The 18,656-nt window shown below is 44.8% G+C and overlaps 1 pseudogene; it reads left to right on the plus strand.

Moving 5' to 3' along the window:
* Positions 1 to 17,965, plus strand: part of LOC123101483 (protein CHROMATIN REMODELING 35-like) — a 73,905-nt pseudogene extending 55,940 nt beyond the window's left edge.
* Positions 17,966 to 18,656: the final 691 nt, after the last annotated feature.

Consider the following 18,656-nt stretch of genomic DNA (forward strand, 5'->3'; position numbering starts at 1 on the left):
GTGACAAGCATTAAGCATAGCAAAGTCATAGCAACATCAATCTCAGAACATAGTGGATACTAGGGATCAAACCCTAACAAAACTAACTTGATTACATGATAAATCTCATCCAACCCATCACCGTCCAGCAAGCCTACGATGGAATTACTCACGCACGACGGTGAGCATCATGAAATTGGTGATGGAGGATGGTTGATGATGACGATGGCGATGGATTCCCCTCTCCGGAGCCCCGAACGGACTCCAGATAAGCCCTCCCGAGAGAGTTTAGGGCTTGGCGGCGGCTCCGTATCATAAAACGCGATGAATCCTTCTCCCTGATTTTTTATCTCCGAACACGAATATATAGAGTTGGAGTTGAGGTTGGAGGAGCTCCAGGGGGCCCACGAGGTAGGGGGCGTGCCCAGGGGGGCAGGCGCACCCCCAGCCTCGTGGCTAGGGTGTGGGCCTCTTGGTCTTGATCTTTTGCTAGTATTTTTTATTATTTCCAAAAATACGCTTCGTGGAGGCCATTCCGAGAACTTTTGTTTCTGCACATAAATAACACCATGACAATTCTGCTGAAAACCGCGTCAGTCTGGGTTAGTTCCATACAAATCATGCAAGTTAGAGTCCAAAACAAGGGCAAAAGTGTTTGGAAAAGTAGATACGACGGAGACGTATCAGTAGGTGGGTCATTTTCATGATGTACTTAGATCAGAGAAAGAATTTCGACAGTGTCTCCTTGTTGTTCTCTAGATACACATCCTCTTGGCTTATTGCTGAGACGTGTATTTGGAGAACAGCAGGGAGGTGCTGCTGAAATTTTGTCTCGGATCAGAGTACGTCATGAAAGCGGACCCAGCCTACACATGCTCGAGTGGAATTAGGACCTATCTTTACCTATTACATAGCTCAGTGCATGTCGTAAAACTTGATGGAACCACTTGTTACATAAAAAAATTATGTGTGTGTTTCACTTTATATCAGAGGATGGAAGAACGTGAGTGGATGTACACCAGACATCCCAGCATGAAGGGTATGACCCCTGAGTGGAGGTCGAAGACCAATGATTTCCTGGAATTAGTATTTGCTGGAGAAACGCCAGTTCGTGGAATTTGGTGCCCATGCATGGAGTGTGATAACCAGACTGAAAGAGATAAGATTACTATGAGTAAACACTTAGGCAAATATGGGTTTACGCCAGGCTATTACCGGTGGATCTTTCAAGGGGAGACAGAGTAGTCCAGGGCGGAGGTGGTGCAACAACACACCGGCGAATATGATACTCTGATTGAAAACCTGTTAGATGACATCCGCCGTGCGGATCCGTGGGAGGACCCGAACTCCGAGGAGCCGCCGGAAAGCCCTGAAGAGTATCATGCAGCTTTTTTTGTGGCACAAAAACCCCTTCACGCCCATACAAAGGTTACTCAACTAGATGGCATTGCATGCCTAATGGCCCTGAAGGCAAACCATAACATGAGCATAATTTGCTTCAATGAGTTATTGTCAGTTATTGCTAGCCTATTGCCTAAAGAAAATATATTGCCAAAGAACATGTACGAGTCGAACAAAATCCTCGGTTCACTTAAGATGCTGTATGAGCAAATACATGCTTGTCCAAATGGATGCATGTTATTTAGAAATGAACATAAAGATACGAATTATTGTGTCAAGTGCAAATCCTCTAGGTATATTGAGGTAATAGATGATCATGGTAGCAAGAGGCAGCTCACAATTGCCGTCAATATCCTTCGATATCTTTCATTCACAAAAAGGATCCAGAGGCTTTATATGACCGAGGAAACTGCCCAATATATGAGATGGGCCACCGAAGGGAAGATGGGCCGCCGAAGGATCCAGATCTTTCATTCACAGTCATCCATGCTTCACAGATATCTTCCATGCTTCACCATCCCTTTGACCCCTTCAATGCCCCAAAGGAAGGAAATTCTCCAATGGATTGTGAACAACTTGTACTTCCCAGATGGATATGCAACTAATATCATGAGGGGAGTGAATATGGCAACAAAGCGAATCGGATGCCTCAAGAGTCATGACTACAATGTATGGCTTGAGCGGATAATTTTTGGGAACGTAGTAATTTCAAAAAAATTCCTACGCACACGCAAGATCATGGTGATACACAACAATGAGAGGGGAGAGTGTTGTCTACGTACCCTTGTAGACCGGAAGCGGAAGCGTTATAAGAACGCGGTTGATGTAGTCGTACGTCTTCACGGCCCGACCGATCAAGCACCGAAACTACGGCACCTCCGAGTTTTTGCACACGTTCAGCTCGATGACGATCCCTGGACTCCGATCCAGCAAAGTGTCGGGGATGAGTGCCGTCAGCACGACGGCGTGGTGACGATCTTGATGTTCTACCATCGCAGGGCTTCGCCTAAGCACCGCTACAATATTATCGAGGATTATGGTGGAGGGGGGCACCGCACACGGCTAAGAGATCAATGATCAATTGTTGTGTCTCTGGGGTGCCCCCTGCCCCCGTATATAAAGGAGTGGAGGAGGGGGCCAACTAAGGAGGGTGGCGCGCCCAAGGGGGGAGTCCAACTCCCACCGGGAGTAGGACTCCCCTTTTTCCTATTAGGAGTAGGAGAGGGAAGAAAGAGGAAGGAGGGAGGAAGGAAAGGGGGGGCCGACCCCCCTCCCAATTCGGATTGGGCTTGGGAGGGCGCGCCCCCTCCCTTGCTCCTTTCCCCTCCTTTCCACTAAGGCCCAATAAGGCCCATATACCTCCCGGGGGGTTTCGATAACCTCTCGGTGATCCGGTATTGTCCCAATCTTACGCGGAACCTTTCCGGTGTCCAAATATAGTCGTCCAATATATCAATCTTTATGTCTCGACCATTTCGAGACTCCTCGTCAAGTCCTTTGGTACATCAAAATATATAAACTCATAATGAAACTGTCATCATAACGTTAAGTGTGCGGACCCTACGGGTTCGAGAACAATGTAGACATGACCGAGACACGTCTCCGGTCAATAACCAATAGCGGAACCTGGATGCTCATATTGGCTCCTACATATTCTACGAAGATCTTTATCGGTCAGACCGCATAACAACATACGTTGTTCCCTTTGTCATCGGTATGTTACTTGCCCAAGATTCGATCGTCGGTATCTCAATACCTAGTTCAATCTCGTTACCGGCAAGTCTCTTTACTCGTTCCATAATACATCATCTTGCAACTAACTTATTAGTTGCATTGCTTGCAAGGCTTAAGGGATGTGTATTACTGAGAGGGCCCAGAGATACCTCTCCGACAATCGGAGCGACAAATCCTAATCTCGAAATACGCCAACCCAACATGTACCTTTGGAGACACCTGTAGAGCACCTTTATAATCACCCAGTTATGTTGTGACATTTGGTAGCACACAAAGTGTTCCTCCGGTAAACAGGAGTTGCATAATCTCATAGTCATAGGAACATGTATAAGTCATGAAGAAAGCAATAGCAATATACTAAACGATCGGGTGCTAAGCTAATGGAATGGGTCATGTCAATCACATCATTCTCCTAATGATGTGATCCCGTTAATCAAATGACAACTCATGTCTATGGTTAGGAAACATAACCATATTCGATTAACGAGCTAGTCAAGTAGAGGCATACTAGTGACACTTTGTTTGTCTATGTATTCACACAAGTATTACGTTTTCGGTTAATACAATTCTAGCATGAATAATAAACATTTATCATGATATAAGGAAATAAATAATAACTTTATTATTGCCTCTAGGGCATATTTCCTTCAGTCTCCCACTTGCACTAGAGTCAATAATCTAGATTACACAGTAATGATTCTAACACCCATGGAGCCTTGGTGCTGATCATGTTTTGCTCGTGGAAGAGGCTTAGTCAATGGGTCTGCTACATTCAGATCCCTATGTATCTTGCAAATCTCTATGTCTCCCACCTGGACTAGATCCCAGATGGAATTGAAGCGTCTCTTGATGTGCTTGGTTCTCTTGTGAAATCTGGATTCCTTTGCCAAGGCAATTGCACCAGTATTGTCACAAAAGATTTTCATTGGACCCGATGCACTAGGTATGACACCTAGATCGGATATGAACTCCTTCATCCAGACTCCTTCGTTTGCTGCTTCCGAAGCAGCTATGTACTCCGCTTCACATGTAGATCCCACCATGACGCTTTGTTTAGAACTGCACCAACTGACAGCTCCACCGTTTAATGTAAATACGTATCCGATTTGTGATTTAGAATCGTCCGGATCAGTGTCAAAACTTGCATCAACGTAACCATTTACGATGAGCTCTTTGTCACCTCCATATACGAGAAACATATCCTTAGTCCTTTTCAGGTATTTCAGGATGTTCTTGACCGCTGTCCAGTGATCCACTCCTGGATTACTTTGGTACCTCCCTGCTAGACTTATAGCAAGGCACACATCAGGTCTGGTACACAGCATTGCATACATGATATGACCTATGGCTGAAGCATAGGGAACATCTTTCATTTTCTCTCTATCTTCTGCAGTGGTCGGGCATTGAGTCTTACTCAACTTCACACCTTCTAACACAGGCAAGAATCCTTTCTTTGCTTGATCCATTTTGAACTTCTTCAAAACTTTGTCAAGGTATGTGCTTTGTGAAAGTCCAATTAAGCGTCTTGATCTATCTCTATAGATCTTAATGCCCAATATGTAAGCAGCTTCACCGAGGTCTTTCATTGAAAAACTCTTATTCAAGTATCCCTTTATGCTATCCAAAAATTCTATATCATTTCCGATTAGCAATATGTCATCCACATATAATATCAGAAATGCTACAGAGCTCCCACTCACTTTCTTGTAAATACAGGCTTCTCCAAAAGTCTATACAAAACCAAATGCTTTGATCACACTATCAAAGCGTTTATTCCAACTCCGAGATGCTTGCACCAGTCCATAAATGGACCGCTGGAGCTTGCACACTTTGTTAGCTCCTTTTGGATTGACAAAACCTTCCGGCTGCATCATATACAACTCTTCTTCCAGAAATCCATTCAGGAATGCAGTTTTGACATCCATCTGCCAAATTTCATAATCATAAAATGTGGCAATTGCTAACGTGATTCGGACATACTTAAGCATCACTACGGGTGAGAAGGTCTCATCGTAGTCAATTCCTTGAACTTGTCGAAAACCTTTTGCGACAAGTCGAGCTTTGTAGACAGTAACATTACCGTCAGCGTCAGTCTTCTTCTTGAAGATCCATTTTTTTTCAATTGCTTGCCGATCATTGGGAAAGTCAACCAAAGTCCACACTTTGTTCTCATACATGGATCCCATCTCAGATTTCATGGCTTCAAGCCATTTTGCGGAATCTGGGCTCACCATTGCTTCTTCATAGTTCGTAGGTTCATCATGATCTAGTAGCATGACTTTCAGAACAGGATTACTGTACCACTCTGGTGCGGATCTTACTCTGGTTGATCTATGAGGTTCAGTAGTAACTTGTTCTAAAGTTTCATGATCATCATCATTAGCTTCCTCACTAATTGGTGTAGGTGTCACAGAAACCGGTTTCTGTGATGTACTACTTTCCAATAAGGGAGCAGGTACAGTTACCTCATCAAGTTCTACTTTCTTCCCACTCACTTCTTTCGAGATAAACTCCTTCTCTAGAAAGGATACATTCTTAGCAACAAATGTCTTGCCTTCGGATCTGTGATAGAAGGTGTACCCAACAGTTTCCTTCGGGTATCCTATGAAGACACATTTCTCCGATTTGGGTTTGAGCTTATCAGGTTGAAGCTTTTTCACATAAGCATCGCAGCCCCAAACTTTCAGAAACGACAACTTTGGTTTCTTGCCAAACCATAGTTCATAAGGCGCCGTCTCAATGGATTTTGATGGTGCCCTATTTAACGTGAATGCGGCCGTCTCTAAAGCATAACCCCAAAATGATAGTGGTAAATCTGTAAGAGACATCATAGATCGCACCATATCAAGTAAAGTACGATTACGACGTTCGGACACACCATTACGCTGTGGTGTTCCGGGTGGCGTGAGTTGCGAAACTATTCCGCATTGTTTCAAATGCAAACCAAACTCATAACTCAAATATTCTCCTCCACGATCAGATCGTAGAAACTTTATTTTCTTGTTACGATGATTTTCAACTTCACTCTGAAATTCTTTGAACTTTTCAAATGTTTCAGACTTATGTTTCATTAAGGAGATATACCCGTATCTGCTTAAATCATCTATGAAGGTGAGAAAATAACGATATCCGCCACGAGCTTCAACATTCATTGGACCACATACATCTGTATGTATGATTTCCAACAAATGTGTTGCTCTCTCCATAGTACCGGAGAATGGCGTTTTAGTCATGCCCATGAGGCACGGTTCGCAAGTACCAAGTGATTCATAATCAAGTGGTTCCAAAAGTCCATCAGTTTGGAGTTTCTTCATGCGCTTTACACCGATATGACCTAAACGGTAGTGCCACAAATAAGTTGCACTATCATTATCAACTCTGCATATTTTGGCTTCAACATTATGAATATGTGTATCACTACTATCGAGATTCATCAAAAATAGACCACTCTTCAAGGGTGCATGACCATAAAAGATATTACTCATATAAATAGAACAACCATTATTCTCTGATTTAAATGAATAACCGTCTCACATCAAACAAGATCCAGATATGATGTTCATGCTCAACGCTGGCACCAAATAAGAATTATTTAGGTCTAATACTAATCCCGATGGTAGATATAGAGGTAGCGTGCCGACCGCGATCACATCGACTTTGGAACCATTTCCCACGCGCATCGTCACCTCGTCCTTCGCCAGTGTTCGCTTAATCCATAGTCCCTGTTTCGAGTTGCAAATATTAGCAACAGAACCAGTATCAAATACCTAGGTGCTACTGCGAGCTCTAGTAAGGTACACATCAATAAAATGTATATCACATATACCTTTGTTCACCTTGCCATCCTTCTTATCCGCCAAATACTTGGGGCAGTTCCGCTTCTAGTGACCAGTCTGCTTGCAGTAGAAGCACTCAGTTTTAGGCTTAGGTCCAGACTTGGGTTTCTTCTCCTGAGCAGGAACTTGCTTGTTGTTCTTCTTGAAGTTCCCTTTCTTCTTCCCCTTGCCCTTTTTCTTGAAACTAGTGGTCTTGTTGACCATCAACACTTGATGCTCCTTCTTGATTTCTACCTCCACAGCTTTTAGCATTGCGAAGAGCTCGGGAATTGTCTTATCCATCCCTTGCTATTATAGTTCATCATGAAGCTCTTGTAGCTAGGTGGAAGTGATTGGAGAATTCTGTCAATGACGCAATCATCCGGAAGATTAACTCCCAGTTGAATCAAGTGATTATTATACCCAGACATTTTGAGTATATGCTCACTGACAAAACTGTTCTCCTCCATCTTGCAGGCTATAGAACTTATTGGAGACTTCATATCTCTCAATCCGGGCATTTGCTTGAAATATTAGCTTCAACTCCTGGAACATCTCATATGCTCCATGACGTTCAAAACGTCGTTGAAGACCCGGTTCTAAGCCGTAAAGCATGGCACATTGAACTATCGAGTAGTCATCAGCTTTGCTCTGTCAGACGTTCTTAACGTCGTCAGTTGCATCAGCAGCAGGCCTAGCACCCAGCGGTGCTTCCAGGACGTAATTCTTCTGTGCAGCAATGAGGATAATCCTCAAGTTACGGACCCAGTCCGTATAATTTCTACCATCATCTTTCAACTTTGCTTTCTCAAGGAACGCATTAAAATTCAACAGAACAACAACACGGGCCATCTATCTACAATCAAACATAAACAAGCAAGATACTATCAGGTACTAAGTTCATGATAAATTTAAGTTCAATTAATCATATTAATTAAGAACTCCCACTTAGAAAGACATCCCTCTAATCTTCTAAGTGATCACGTGATCCAAATCAACTAAACCATAACCGATCATCAGGTGAAATGGAGTAGTTTTCAATGGTGAACATCACTATGTTGATCATATCTACTATATGATTCACGCTCGACCTTTCGGTCTCAGTGTTCCGAGGCCATATCTGCATATGCTAGGCTCGTCAAGTTTAACCTGAGTATTCTGCGTGTGCAAAACTGGCTTGCACCCGTTGTAGATGGACGTAGAGCTTATCACACCCGATCATCACGTGGTGTCTTGGCACGACGAACTTTGGCAATGGTGCATACTCAGAGAGAACATTTTTATCTTGAAATTTATTGAGAGATCATCTTATAATGCTACCGTCAATCAAAGCAAGATAAGATGCATAAAAGATAAACATCACATGCAATCAATATAAGTGATATGATATTGCCATCATCATCTTGTGCTTGTGATCTCCATCTCCGAAGCATCGTCATGATCACCATCGTCACCAGCACAACACCTTGATCTCCATCATAGCATCGTTGTCGTCTCGCCAATCTTATGCTTCTACGACCATCACTACCGCTTAGTGATAAAGTAAAGCATTACAGGGCGATTGCATTGCATACAATAAAGCAACAACCATATGGCTCCTGCTAGTTGCCGATAACTTGGTTACAAAACATGATCATCTCATGCAATAAAATTTAGCATCATGCCTTGACCATATCACATCACAACATGCCCTGCAAAAACAAGTTAGACGTCCTCTACTTTGTTTGTTGCAAGTTTTACGTGGCTGCTACAGGCTTAGCAAGAACCAATCTTACCTACGCATCAAAAACCACAACGATAGTTTGTCAAGTTGGTGCTGTTTTAACCTTCGCAAGGACCGGGCGTAGCCACACTCGGTTCAACTAAAGTTGGAGAAACTGACACCTGCCAGCCACATGTGTGCAAAGCACGTCGGTAGAACCAGTCTCGCGTAAGCGTACGCGTAATGTCGGTCCGGGCCGCTTCATCCAACAATACCACTGAACCAAAGTATGGCATGCTGGTAAGCAGTATGACTTATATTGCCCACAACTCACTTGTGTTCTACTCGTGCATATAACATCAACACATAAAACCTAGGCTTGGATGCCACTTTTTGGGAACGTAGTAATTTCAAAAAAATTCCTACGCACACGCAAGATCATGGTGATGCACAGCAACGAGTGGGGAGAGTGTTGTCTATGTACCCTCATAGACCAGAAGCAGAAGTGTTATAACAACGCGGTTGATGTAGTCGTACGTCTTCACGGCCCGACCGATCAAGCACCGAAACTACGGCACCTCCGAGTTTTTGCACACGTTCATCTCGATGACGATCCCCGGACTCCGATCCAGCAAAGTGTTGGGGATGAGTTCCGTCAGCACGATGGCGTGGTGACGATCTTGATGTTCTACCATCGCAGGGCTTCGCCTAGCACCGCTACAATATTATCGAGGATTATGGTGCAGGAGGGCACCGCACACGGCTAAGAGATCAATGATCAATTGTTGTGTCTCTAGGGTGCCCCCTGCCCCCGTATATAAAGGAGTGGAGGAGGGGGCCGGCTAAGGAGGGTGGCGCGCCCAAGGGGGGAGTCCAACTCCCACCGGGAGTAGGAATCCCCTTTTTCCTATTAGGAGTAGGAGAGGGAAGAAAGAGGAAGGAGGGAGGAAGGAAAGGGGGGGCCGACCCCCCTCCCAATTCGGATTGGGCTTGGGGGGGCGTGCCCCCTCCCTTGCTCCTTTCCCCTCCTTTCCACTAAGGCCCAATAAGGCCCATATACCTCCCGGGGGGTTTCGATAACCTCTCGGTGATCCGGTATTGTCCCAATCTTACCCGGAACCTTTCCGGTGTCCAAATATAGTCGTCCACTATATCGATCTTTATGTCTCGACCATTTCGAGACTCCTCGTCAAGTCCGTGATCACATCTGGGACAGCGAACAACCTTCGGTACATCAAAATATATAAACTCATAATGAAACTGTCATCGTAATGTTAAGCGTGCGGACCCTACGGGTTCAAGAACAATGTAGACATGACCGAGGCATGTCTCCGGTCAATAACCAATAGCGGAACCAGGATGCTCATATTGGCTCCTACATATTCTATGAAGATCTTTATCGGTCGGACCGCATAACAACATACGTTGTTCCCTTTGTCGTCGGTATGTTACTTGCCCGAGATTCGATCGTCGGTATCTCAATACCTAGTTCAATCTCGTTACCGGCAAGTCTCTTTACTCGTTCCGTAATACATCATCTTGCAACTAACTTATTAGTTGCATTGCTTGCAAGGCTTAAGTGATGTGTATTACCGAGAGGGCCCAGAGATACCTCTCCGACAATCGGAGCGACAAATCCTAATCTCGAAATATGCCAACCCAACATGTACCTTTGGAGACACATGTAGAGCACATTTATAATCACCCAGTTACGTGGTGATATTTGGGAGCACACAAAGTGTTCCTCCGGTAAACGGGAGTTGCATAATCTCATAGTCATAGGAACATGTATAAGTCATGAAGAAAGCAATGGCAACATACTAAACGATTGCGTGCTAAGCTAATGGAATGGGTCATGTCAATCACATCATTCTCCTAATGATGTGATCCCGTTAATCAAATGACAACTCATGTCTATGGTTAGGAAACATAACCATCTTCGATTAACGAGCTAGTCAAGTAGAGGCATACTAGTAACACTTCGTTTGTCTATGTATTCACACAAGTATTATGTTTCCGTTTAATACAATTCTAGCATGAATAATAAACATTTATCATGATATAAGGAAATAAATAATAACTTTATTATTGCCTCTAGGGCATATTTCCTTCAGATAATGCATGTGATGATTCGAGGGTATGTCAGAGAGGATATTTGGCGAGTGCTGGCGGAGTTGAGCTACTTCTTCTGTCAGCTTTGTGCCAAAGAACTAGATTATGAAGTGGTTGTAAAGTTGGAGGAACAAGCACCTGAGTTGCTATGCAAATTAGAGATGATATTTCTGCCAGGTTTCTTTAATCCGATGCAACATATGATCTTACATCTCACATATGAGGCTAGAATGGGAGGACCTGTGCAGTTCCGATGGCAATATGCACCCGAACGGGAGTTCAAGCATCTTCGTGGGAAATGTAAGAATAAAGCACGCATTGAAGCCTCCATAGCCGAGGCATACCTGAACGAGGAGGTGTCCACGACCACGACAAAGTACTATCATGACAGTATTCAGACTAGGTTAAATCCAGCTCCTTGTTACAATGAAGAACCCACCAGTAATGTTTCCGACCTTAGCCTCTTCGAAGGCCAAGGTGGCAAAGCAAGTGGACCGAAGCCCAAGAACTTTTCACCTACTGAGTGGTCGACTATTATGATCTATGTCTTGACCAACATGGAAGTAGTGCAACCGTACATAAAGTAAGTGTAGAACACCTTTATTGGCAACTACTCACTAGTCTTGAGTTCTAACTCGAATTCATCCCATTGCTAGGGAATTCCAGTACGAATTCTAGAAGCTACCACGACCTCCTAGCGATGAAGAATCAGCAGACCTTCTTGAAGATACCAATGCTGATGGCGGTTTCATTTCTTGGTTCTCAAGAAAAGTAACTTTTCTAACTTTATGTTAATTCAAGTTGATCTTACTTGCCGGTAATGCTTCCACTAATGAACTAGACAATCTCCTATTAATCTTGTAGGCATATCAGGAGGTTGATATGGACGCCAAAGTGAGAGAAGTAGACACATGTTTTGAATACGAGGCCAAGTCATTTAAGGCTTACGGCATGAATGGGTATCGCTTCCACACTGATAAACACACGCGTGAGAGGCCCAACCGAAGGTCAATAAATAGTGCGGTCTATTGTCTAGGGACAGATGGACGTCACTACTATGGAACCATCAAAGAAATTTATGAGCTGCAGTATTGTGGTTTACAAGGAGTGAAGCCCATCATATTCAGATGCAGCTGGCTCAATCCTAAGAAAGTGAGACGAACCCCTAGTATTGGCTTTGTCGAAGTTGAACGAGCATCGAAATATGCAGGAAATGATGTCTATATTATGGCTCAATAGGCTACACAAGTGTTTTTCTCCCATACGCGTGCACATCTATGGAATATATCGATCTCCTGAAGTAGGATGTCGTGTACAAGGTACCCCAGCGTATCAAGGTACCTACCCCAAACAAGGACGATTACCATATAAACCCTAACACATACGAGGGAGAGTTCTTTCAAGAACCAGACATTGACAAAGACGAAGATGATGCAGAGGAAGATGATGGCATGCATCACGAACATGATGCTATGGAACATGAGGCCATGGATGACATGGAAGTAGATAATGCAGGATGAATACGAGGATGTTTCTGACCCTCGAGATTTGGCATTACTTATGCGATGGCACATGGGGCTAGATGAGGATGAGGGCCCCCCTGAAGACTTCGAGGATGAATGTATGAACGGGCGTGATAGCGATGATGAAAGCCCTGATCAAAATGTTGCACCTAATATTGACCCTTATTTCTAACAACTCCATGTAACCGTGTGAGAACTCTATGTATGTGTGTCACAACTCTATGTATTCGTGTGTGTAACAACTCTATGTATTCGTGTGTGCAACAACTCTATGTATTTGTGTGTGTAACAACTATATGTATTATTGTGACAATTCCATTTATTCTTCATAAGTGATATATTTATTGTATTTACATCAAGTTGTATCATCTGTACTAACTGGTTTGTTCTTCTTCGTATCAGGTGATTGAAACATGACATGTAGCAACAAGATTCCAAAGGAAAGTTTGAAAAAAGTGAATGATCTGTACAATGATCAACTTGCTCGATCGGTGAAAGTGGTGGCCGCTCCTTCATCGGTTGCCACAACCGCCAAGAAGGCCAAAGGATTGGCGGGTCTAGACACCCGTCTGATAAAACATGCGAAATAAGGTCGAGTACCACGCGGGGGAGAAGTAGGAGGCAGACGAGGTGGAAGCGGACGAGGAGGGGGAGTAGGTGAGGCAGGAGGAGGCAGACAAGGAGGGGGAGTAGGTGAGGCAGGAGGAGGAGGCGGACGAGGAGGGGAGTAGGTGAGGCAGGAGGAGGAGGCGGACAAGGAGGCGGACGGGGAGGGGGAGTAGGTGAGGCAGGAGGAGGAGGCGGACGAGGAGGCCGACGAGGAGGGGGAGTAGGTGAGGCAGGAGGACAAGGAGGGGGAGTAGGTGAGGCAGGAGGAGGAGGTAGATGAGGATGGGGAGTAGGTGAGGCAGGAGGAGGAGGCGGACGAGGAGGGGGACGAGGGGGAGTAGGAGGGGGAGTAGGGGGACGAGGGGGAGTAGGTGAGGCAGGAGGAGAAGGCGGACGAGGAGTACGTAAAGCAGCCCAGAGTAGAGTACCTCTTTCTTCTCCTTGCCCCTCTGATGTAGTGCTTCACCGTGCTCAGGAGGAGGAAACAGAGGATGGGGATTAGGCGTGGGAGGAGGAGGACGAGGAGGATTTTGCGGAGGAGGCGATGGAGGATGAGGAGGAGGAGGAGGTGGTGGAGGACGCCGCCGCCAAGAGGAGGCTGGTTGTTCGTCAGATTTCTGAGGGTGGGGATGGACCCTCACGGGTGACAGAGCACCACGAGGTGAGCGGTTTGCAACCGAGTGGTTCGACTATCAGCACTACTTCCAGAGGGAAAGTGTGGCTGCGTGGTCCTTCAAAGATTCCAAGACGTCCATATGTGCATAGAGACGTGTTGATTAAACCAATGGGAGAGAAGTAAGTGGTTATCTCGACTCATCCCATATAAATTGTACCTTTTGTCATTTCCTCACATATAATATGACCTCACTCTTTGTAATGCAGAAGCTTAGTAAAAGGCGGTGAGAGGCGTCTGCCACGGTCACCGAGTGGCATCATTGGGGGTCTTTGTAGGTTAAATTACCCTGGACTGCTCACTTTACCGAACGGTATCATTGAGCCAGCTTGGTCATGGGATCACTACAAACTTGCACCGGATTTCCTGGATATGCGTCAGAGGGTTTATGATAACAGAGCCATGCGAGTGGTCAACGATTTCTGGGTAAGTCCTTTCAAACACCTGAATGTCAATACCAAAAGGTTTAAATTTGCCATAGTCATGATTTAACCCTTCTCACATGTATGCGTGTTTGTAGGATTTCTATACATGCGTTGAGGGTCAGAAGGATTGTGCAAATGTGGTGGTTGATAATATTGCCAAGAAACTAGTCCACGACATGCACTATGAGGAGCGCGTCCGGTTAGTGGTCAAGTATCACGCGGACTATCTCAACCATAGGATTTCCAAACAGGAGGCTCGAGGGACGCATCTTTGACGGGACAATTACTTCAAGGCAAGTGACGATAGATGCTTGCTATTCCCTACATTACCGCAAATTTAGAATCCTTACTAAGATGTATTTGTTTAATTTACAGGTGATTCCTCGGTGGTGCGCTGACAAACGTCCGTGCTGGGAGAAGATCGTCGAACGGTGGACAGATCCAAGGTGGCAGGATGAACACAAAGCAATATCTGAACGGCGTAATTTGATGGGGGTCGAGGACACCGTAAAGGCAACCTCACCATCCCAGGTGTCATCTCAAAACATGTAGGAAACCACATCCTTTTCTTTTCATCATGTTCTCTTTCATTTGTGAGCATTCCCTTGATTGTTTGGATCGCTTTCTTTTGCAGAAAGAAGATACTGGCAAGGATATCACTTACTTCGAGGCATGGACCATCAAACGTACCAAAGACGACAAGGACAAGGACCCTCTCCACCCAGAGAGGGACTGGATTAGCTCTAAAGCCCGGTCAGATGGAGAGAACTACACCAAAAAATTGAAGGAGACGTACAGGCCTGATGCTGATCCTCACGTGCTACCGCTTGACCCTCTTGTGGCCATTGTCATGGCAGGCGATAGACCGAATGGCCGGATGGCGGTTCACCTCGATTCTGTCATAACCTCCTCCCTTCCGAGAGTCAACACGCTCCGTGTTATGAGTACTGGCTCTACTCCTACCGTAGAGCGTCATGTACCACATTCCGTGAGCATTATTGAGGATATTCAGGTCGGTGATTCTTCATTGATCCTTCATGGTCCTGCATATTTGCATTTGAACATGAATGACATTTGCACTGCCATATTGTAGACTCGACTGATTGACACCAAGAAAGAACAAGATGAAAACTGGGCCAAGCTGAAGGCACAAGATGATCTAGTGAAGTCTTTACAACATATGGTGGCCAATCTTTATTCCATGCAAGGCCAACCAGTGCCAGAGATGCCACCGACGCCAGAGTGGAACATTGTGAGTTTCCTTCAAACTATTTCTATCACCATTTTCGGCATTACCATATGCATTCATCTCACTATTGGGTCAATCCATCATAGCTCAACCCATCACAAGGGTCGAACAATGTTCCGGTAGTTCCACCTCAAGTTGGTGGAGTTGGGGCAGCAAACGGAATGATGCCTTCTAATGTTGATGTTATCACTCCGATTGATGGAGTTGGGGCAGCAAACGGAATGATGCGTTCTAATGTTGATGTTATCACTCCGATTTTCAAAATTACGTGAACTTCATGTTATGTTATGTTTGAAACTGTTCCTTGTATGTTGAGAACTCTTGCATCTTGAGACTTGTAAACTTGTGGTAGTCGAGTGACTTCACTACTATTTCACCTTTTATGCACTATTGCTTTTATGTGGAATGTTTTTCAGAATCAATCATTGCTTCTTTTGTTCAATAATGCCTATATGTGACATGTTCTATGTGTGATGAACTATATGCTGCTGTTGTATATGTTTCGCTATAGGAAAGAAACAGAAACAGGAAAAAGGCTCCTGGGCACACCATTACCGAGGGTGGCTCTCGACAATGTCTGTGAAACTGGACCAGAATGCACCCTTTACCGAGAGGCCTCTCGGTAAACGTGTACCAACCAGTAGAACCTGACACCTTTACCGAGAGGCCTCTCGGTAAACGATAATAACCTATGGTGCCCGTGACAACTTTACCGAGAGGGGCTCTCGGTAAAGGGAAAAGGATTGCCGAGGTTGGCTCTCGGCAAAGTTGGCCCTCGGCCTCCTAGTGGTTCTCTTTGCTGAGAGGGGCTCCTGGCAAAGTTGGCCCTCGGTCTATTCTCGTGGTCCCACATGTCAGGAGTTGACACATGTCAGCCTCCTAGTGGTTCTCTTTGCCGAGAGGGGCTCTCGGCAAAGTTGGCCCTTGGCCTGTTCTCGTGGTCCCACATGTCAGGAGGTGACACAAGTCAGCCTCCTACTGGTTCCCTTTGCCGAGAGGGCCTCTCGGCAAAGTTGGCCCTCGGCCTGCTCTCATGGTCCCACCTGTCAGGAGGTGACACGTGTTAGCCTCCAATTGGTTCTCTTTGCCGAGAGTGGCTCTCAGCAAAGTTGGCCCTTGGCCTGTTGTCGTGAACCCACATGCCACGAGGCTACACGTGTCAACCTCCTACTGGTTTTCTTTGCCGAGAGTTGCTCTCGGCAAAGTTGTCCCTCGGCCTGTGGTCGTGGGGCCACATGTTAGGAGGCGACATGTGTCAGCCTCCTAATGGTTCCCTTTGCCGAGAGTGGCTCTCGGCAAAGTCGGGGCTCGGCCTGTTGTCGTGGACCCACATGTCAGGACACGACACATGCCTAGTATTTCTTTTTGCCGAGAGTGGCTCTCGGCAAAGTTTACGTGGTCCCACATGTCTGGAGCTAACGGACTTATCCGTTAGCTGCTTTATTTTGCTGAGACGGGCTGTTTAGCTCTCGGCAAAGGCTTTGCCGAGTGCCCGTGTTATGGCTCTCGGCAAATTCCTGTTTGCCGAAGAGGTTTACGCAGGGTGGCTTTTGCCGAAGGTGACACTCGGCAAAGGCGTTGCCGGCGGTTTTTGGGCCTTTGCCGAGTGTCCGTGGCACTCGGCGTATAGGGCGATTCCAATAGTGACTGTTGATAGTCTGGTCCAGTCTATCAACGTGACCGATGGTGTGAAGGCCGGATTTTTCATCAATATCCTGGCACTTGTGGAATCTGCGGTAGAGAAGGTCATTGCATTTAGTCAGTACATTACTTCCCACGAACTTTTTGGAAAGTCTATTGGTTAAGACAAGTGGCTGGCAAGTATTAGAGTTCTTTGTGATCCGTGGTGATAATAAATCTACTTCAGAAGATAGAGAACTGACAATGGATCAGTTTAACAACTCTGTTGATGCAAAAGTCTTGTTTGGCTCTACCAAGGCATGCCGGGAGGGCATCTCCCTAGTGGGCGCATCAAGAGTCGTCATTCTAGATGTTCACTTGAACCTCTCTATTACATGTCAAGCAATCGGGCCGGCATACTGGCCTGGGCAACAAAAGAAAGTGTTGGCTCATAGCAGCTGATTCTCTGGAGAACACCTATGAAAGTGCATTCAAGAAGGTGATACCAAAGCTGTGCTTTGAATGGAGTGAGCAGTGCTGCACATCGAAGGACTTCCAGCTGAACGAAGTTGATATCCACAACAGTGGGGATGACCTGCTGGACAACAGGACGATGTGCTAGGACATCAAGGCTTTTTGTATGCAAGGTGAAGGCAGGCTGGCTGTTGTACGTACACCATGTATATATGGCTTTCCGATCGTTCGAGATTGTCATTGTTGTCAAGTAAGACTTCTCTAGAACCAAAAGTAAGAGGAAACATACTTAACTTGGTACATCTTTACAGATACCTTATATTGGTTCTTATGGGCCTTCTCTTCCTTCACATGCATCAAACACTCTACATGTTGAAAGTCTCCCATCCAACTGTACTAGACAGGAGCTTGCACGTATCCCTTTATGCATATGATTCTCTTGCTATTTTTTTGTCATTTTGTAGATAACTAAACAATATTTTATGTTTATGTCCTTACCAATCTATGTCTCAATCTTTAACTTTCTATTTTTGTTTTCACCATTTAGTGCTTCAGCTCCTTGATTCTTGCTTCTCTACATATATTTTGCCCTTTTACCGGGTTCTGTGAAGTAAGGCTGGTCAAAGAGGATATAATAGTAGACACCTAATAGCTTATGTTGCTTAGAAACTCTTGCCCCAGCGTTTTCTGCCATGAAGTCTCTACTAGGTGACTATAACATTTTTGTCATCCTAAGGTGTGTCTCCTACATTCTAGTATCCTACTTAATACTAATGTCACTCAATCTTTTGAAGTGTTGTTTGTACATCCTTTGCATCGATATCATTGTGTGCCTAAATTGTGACTCTTATGAAAGTACTTATGGTAGTTGTCAATCCTTGTTGGTTGTTTCAATATTTGGTTGCACAACTTTCATGTTGTTACTGAGCTAGAGTTAACATTCTAGAATCTGCATGCATGAGACATCCAATTGCCATGTTCTTTTCTGCTATGTTTCACTTCCAATAAGTTATGTGTCTACTATTTTTTATGTATCATACATCTTTCCTTATATGAATTTATTCATGTGATACCCAGCATCTGGCAGATAACTTTAACCTAAATGTTGTGACAAGTGCCTCGTATTGCTACCACTATTTTTCGTTTCTTTAGTATTTTAGCACATCAAACTTTGTTCCCTAGATGATCAATTTCAGGCTTTCTACTATTAGCGTAATACTTTATATGTGACTCACTATCGTACTATAGTACATATTTTTAAATATGAGCGTATAGCATGAAGTTGATACTTATTGAGTTGTGGGCTTCAAACAAAATGTGATGCTTCCTTTTGCATGTTA

Source organism: Triticum aestivum, chromosome 5A (assembly GCF_018294505.1).
Source record: "Triticum aestivum cultivar Chinese Spring chromosome 5A, IWGSC CS RefSeq v2.1, whole genome shotgun sequence".
NCBI classification, from domain to species: Eukaryota; Viridiplantae; Streptophyta; class Magnoliopsida; order Poales; family Poaceae; genus Triticum; species Triticum aestivum.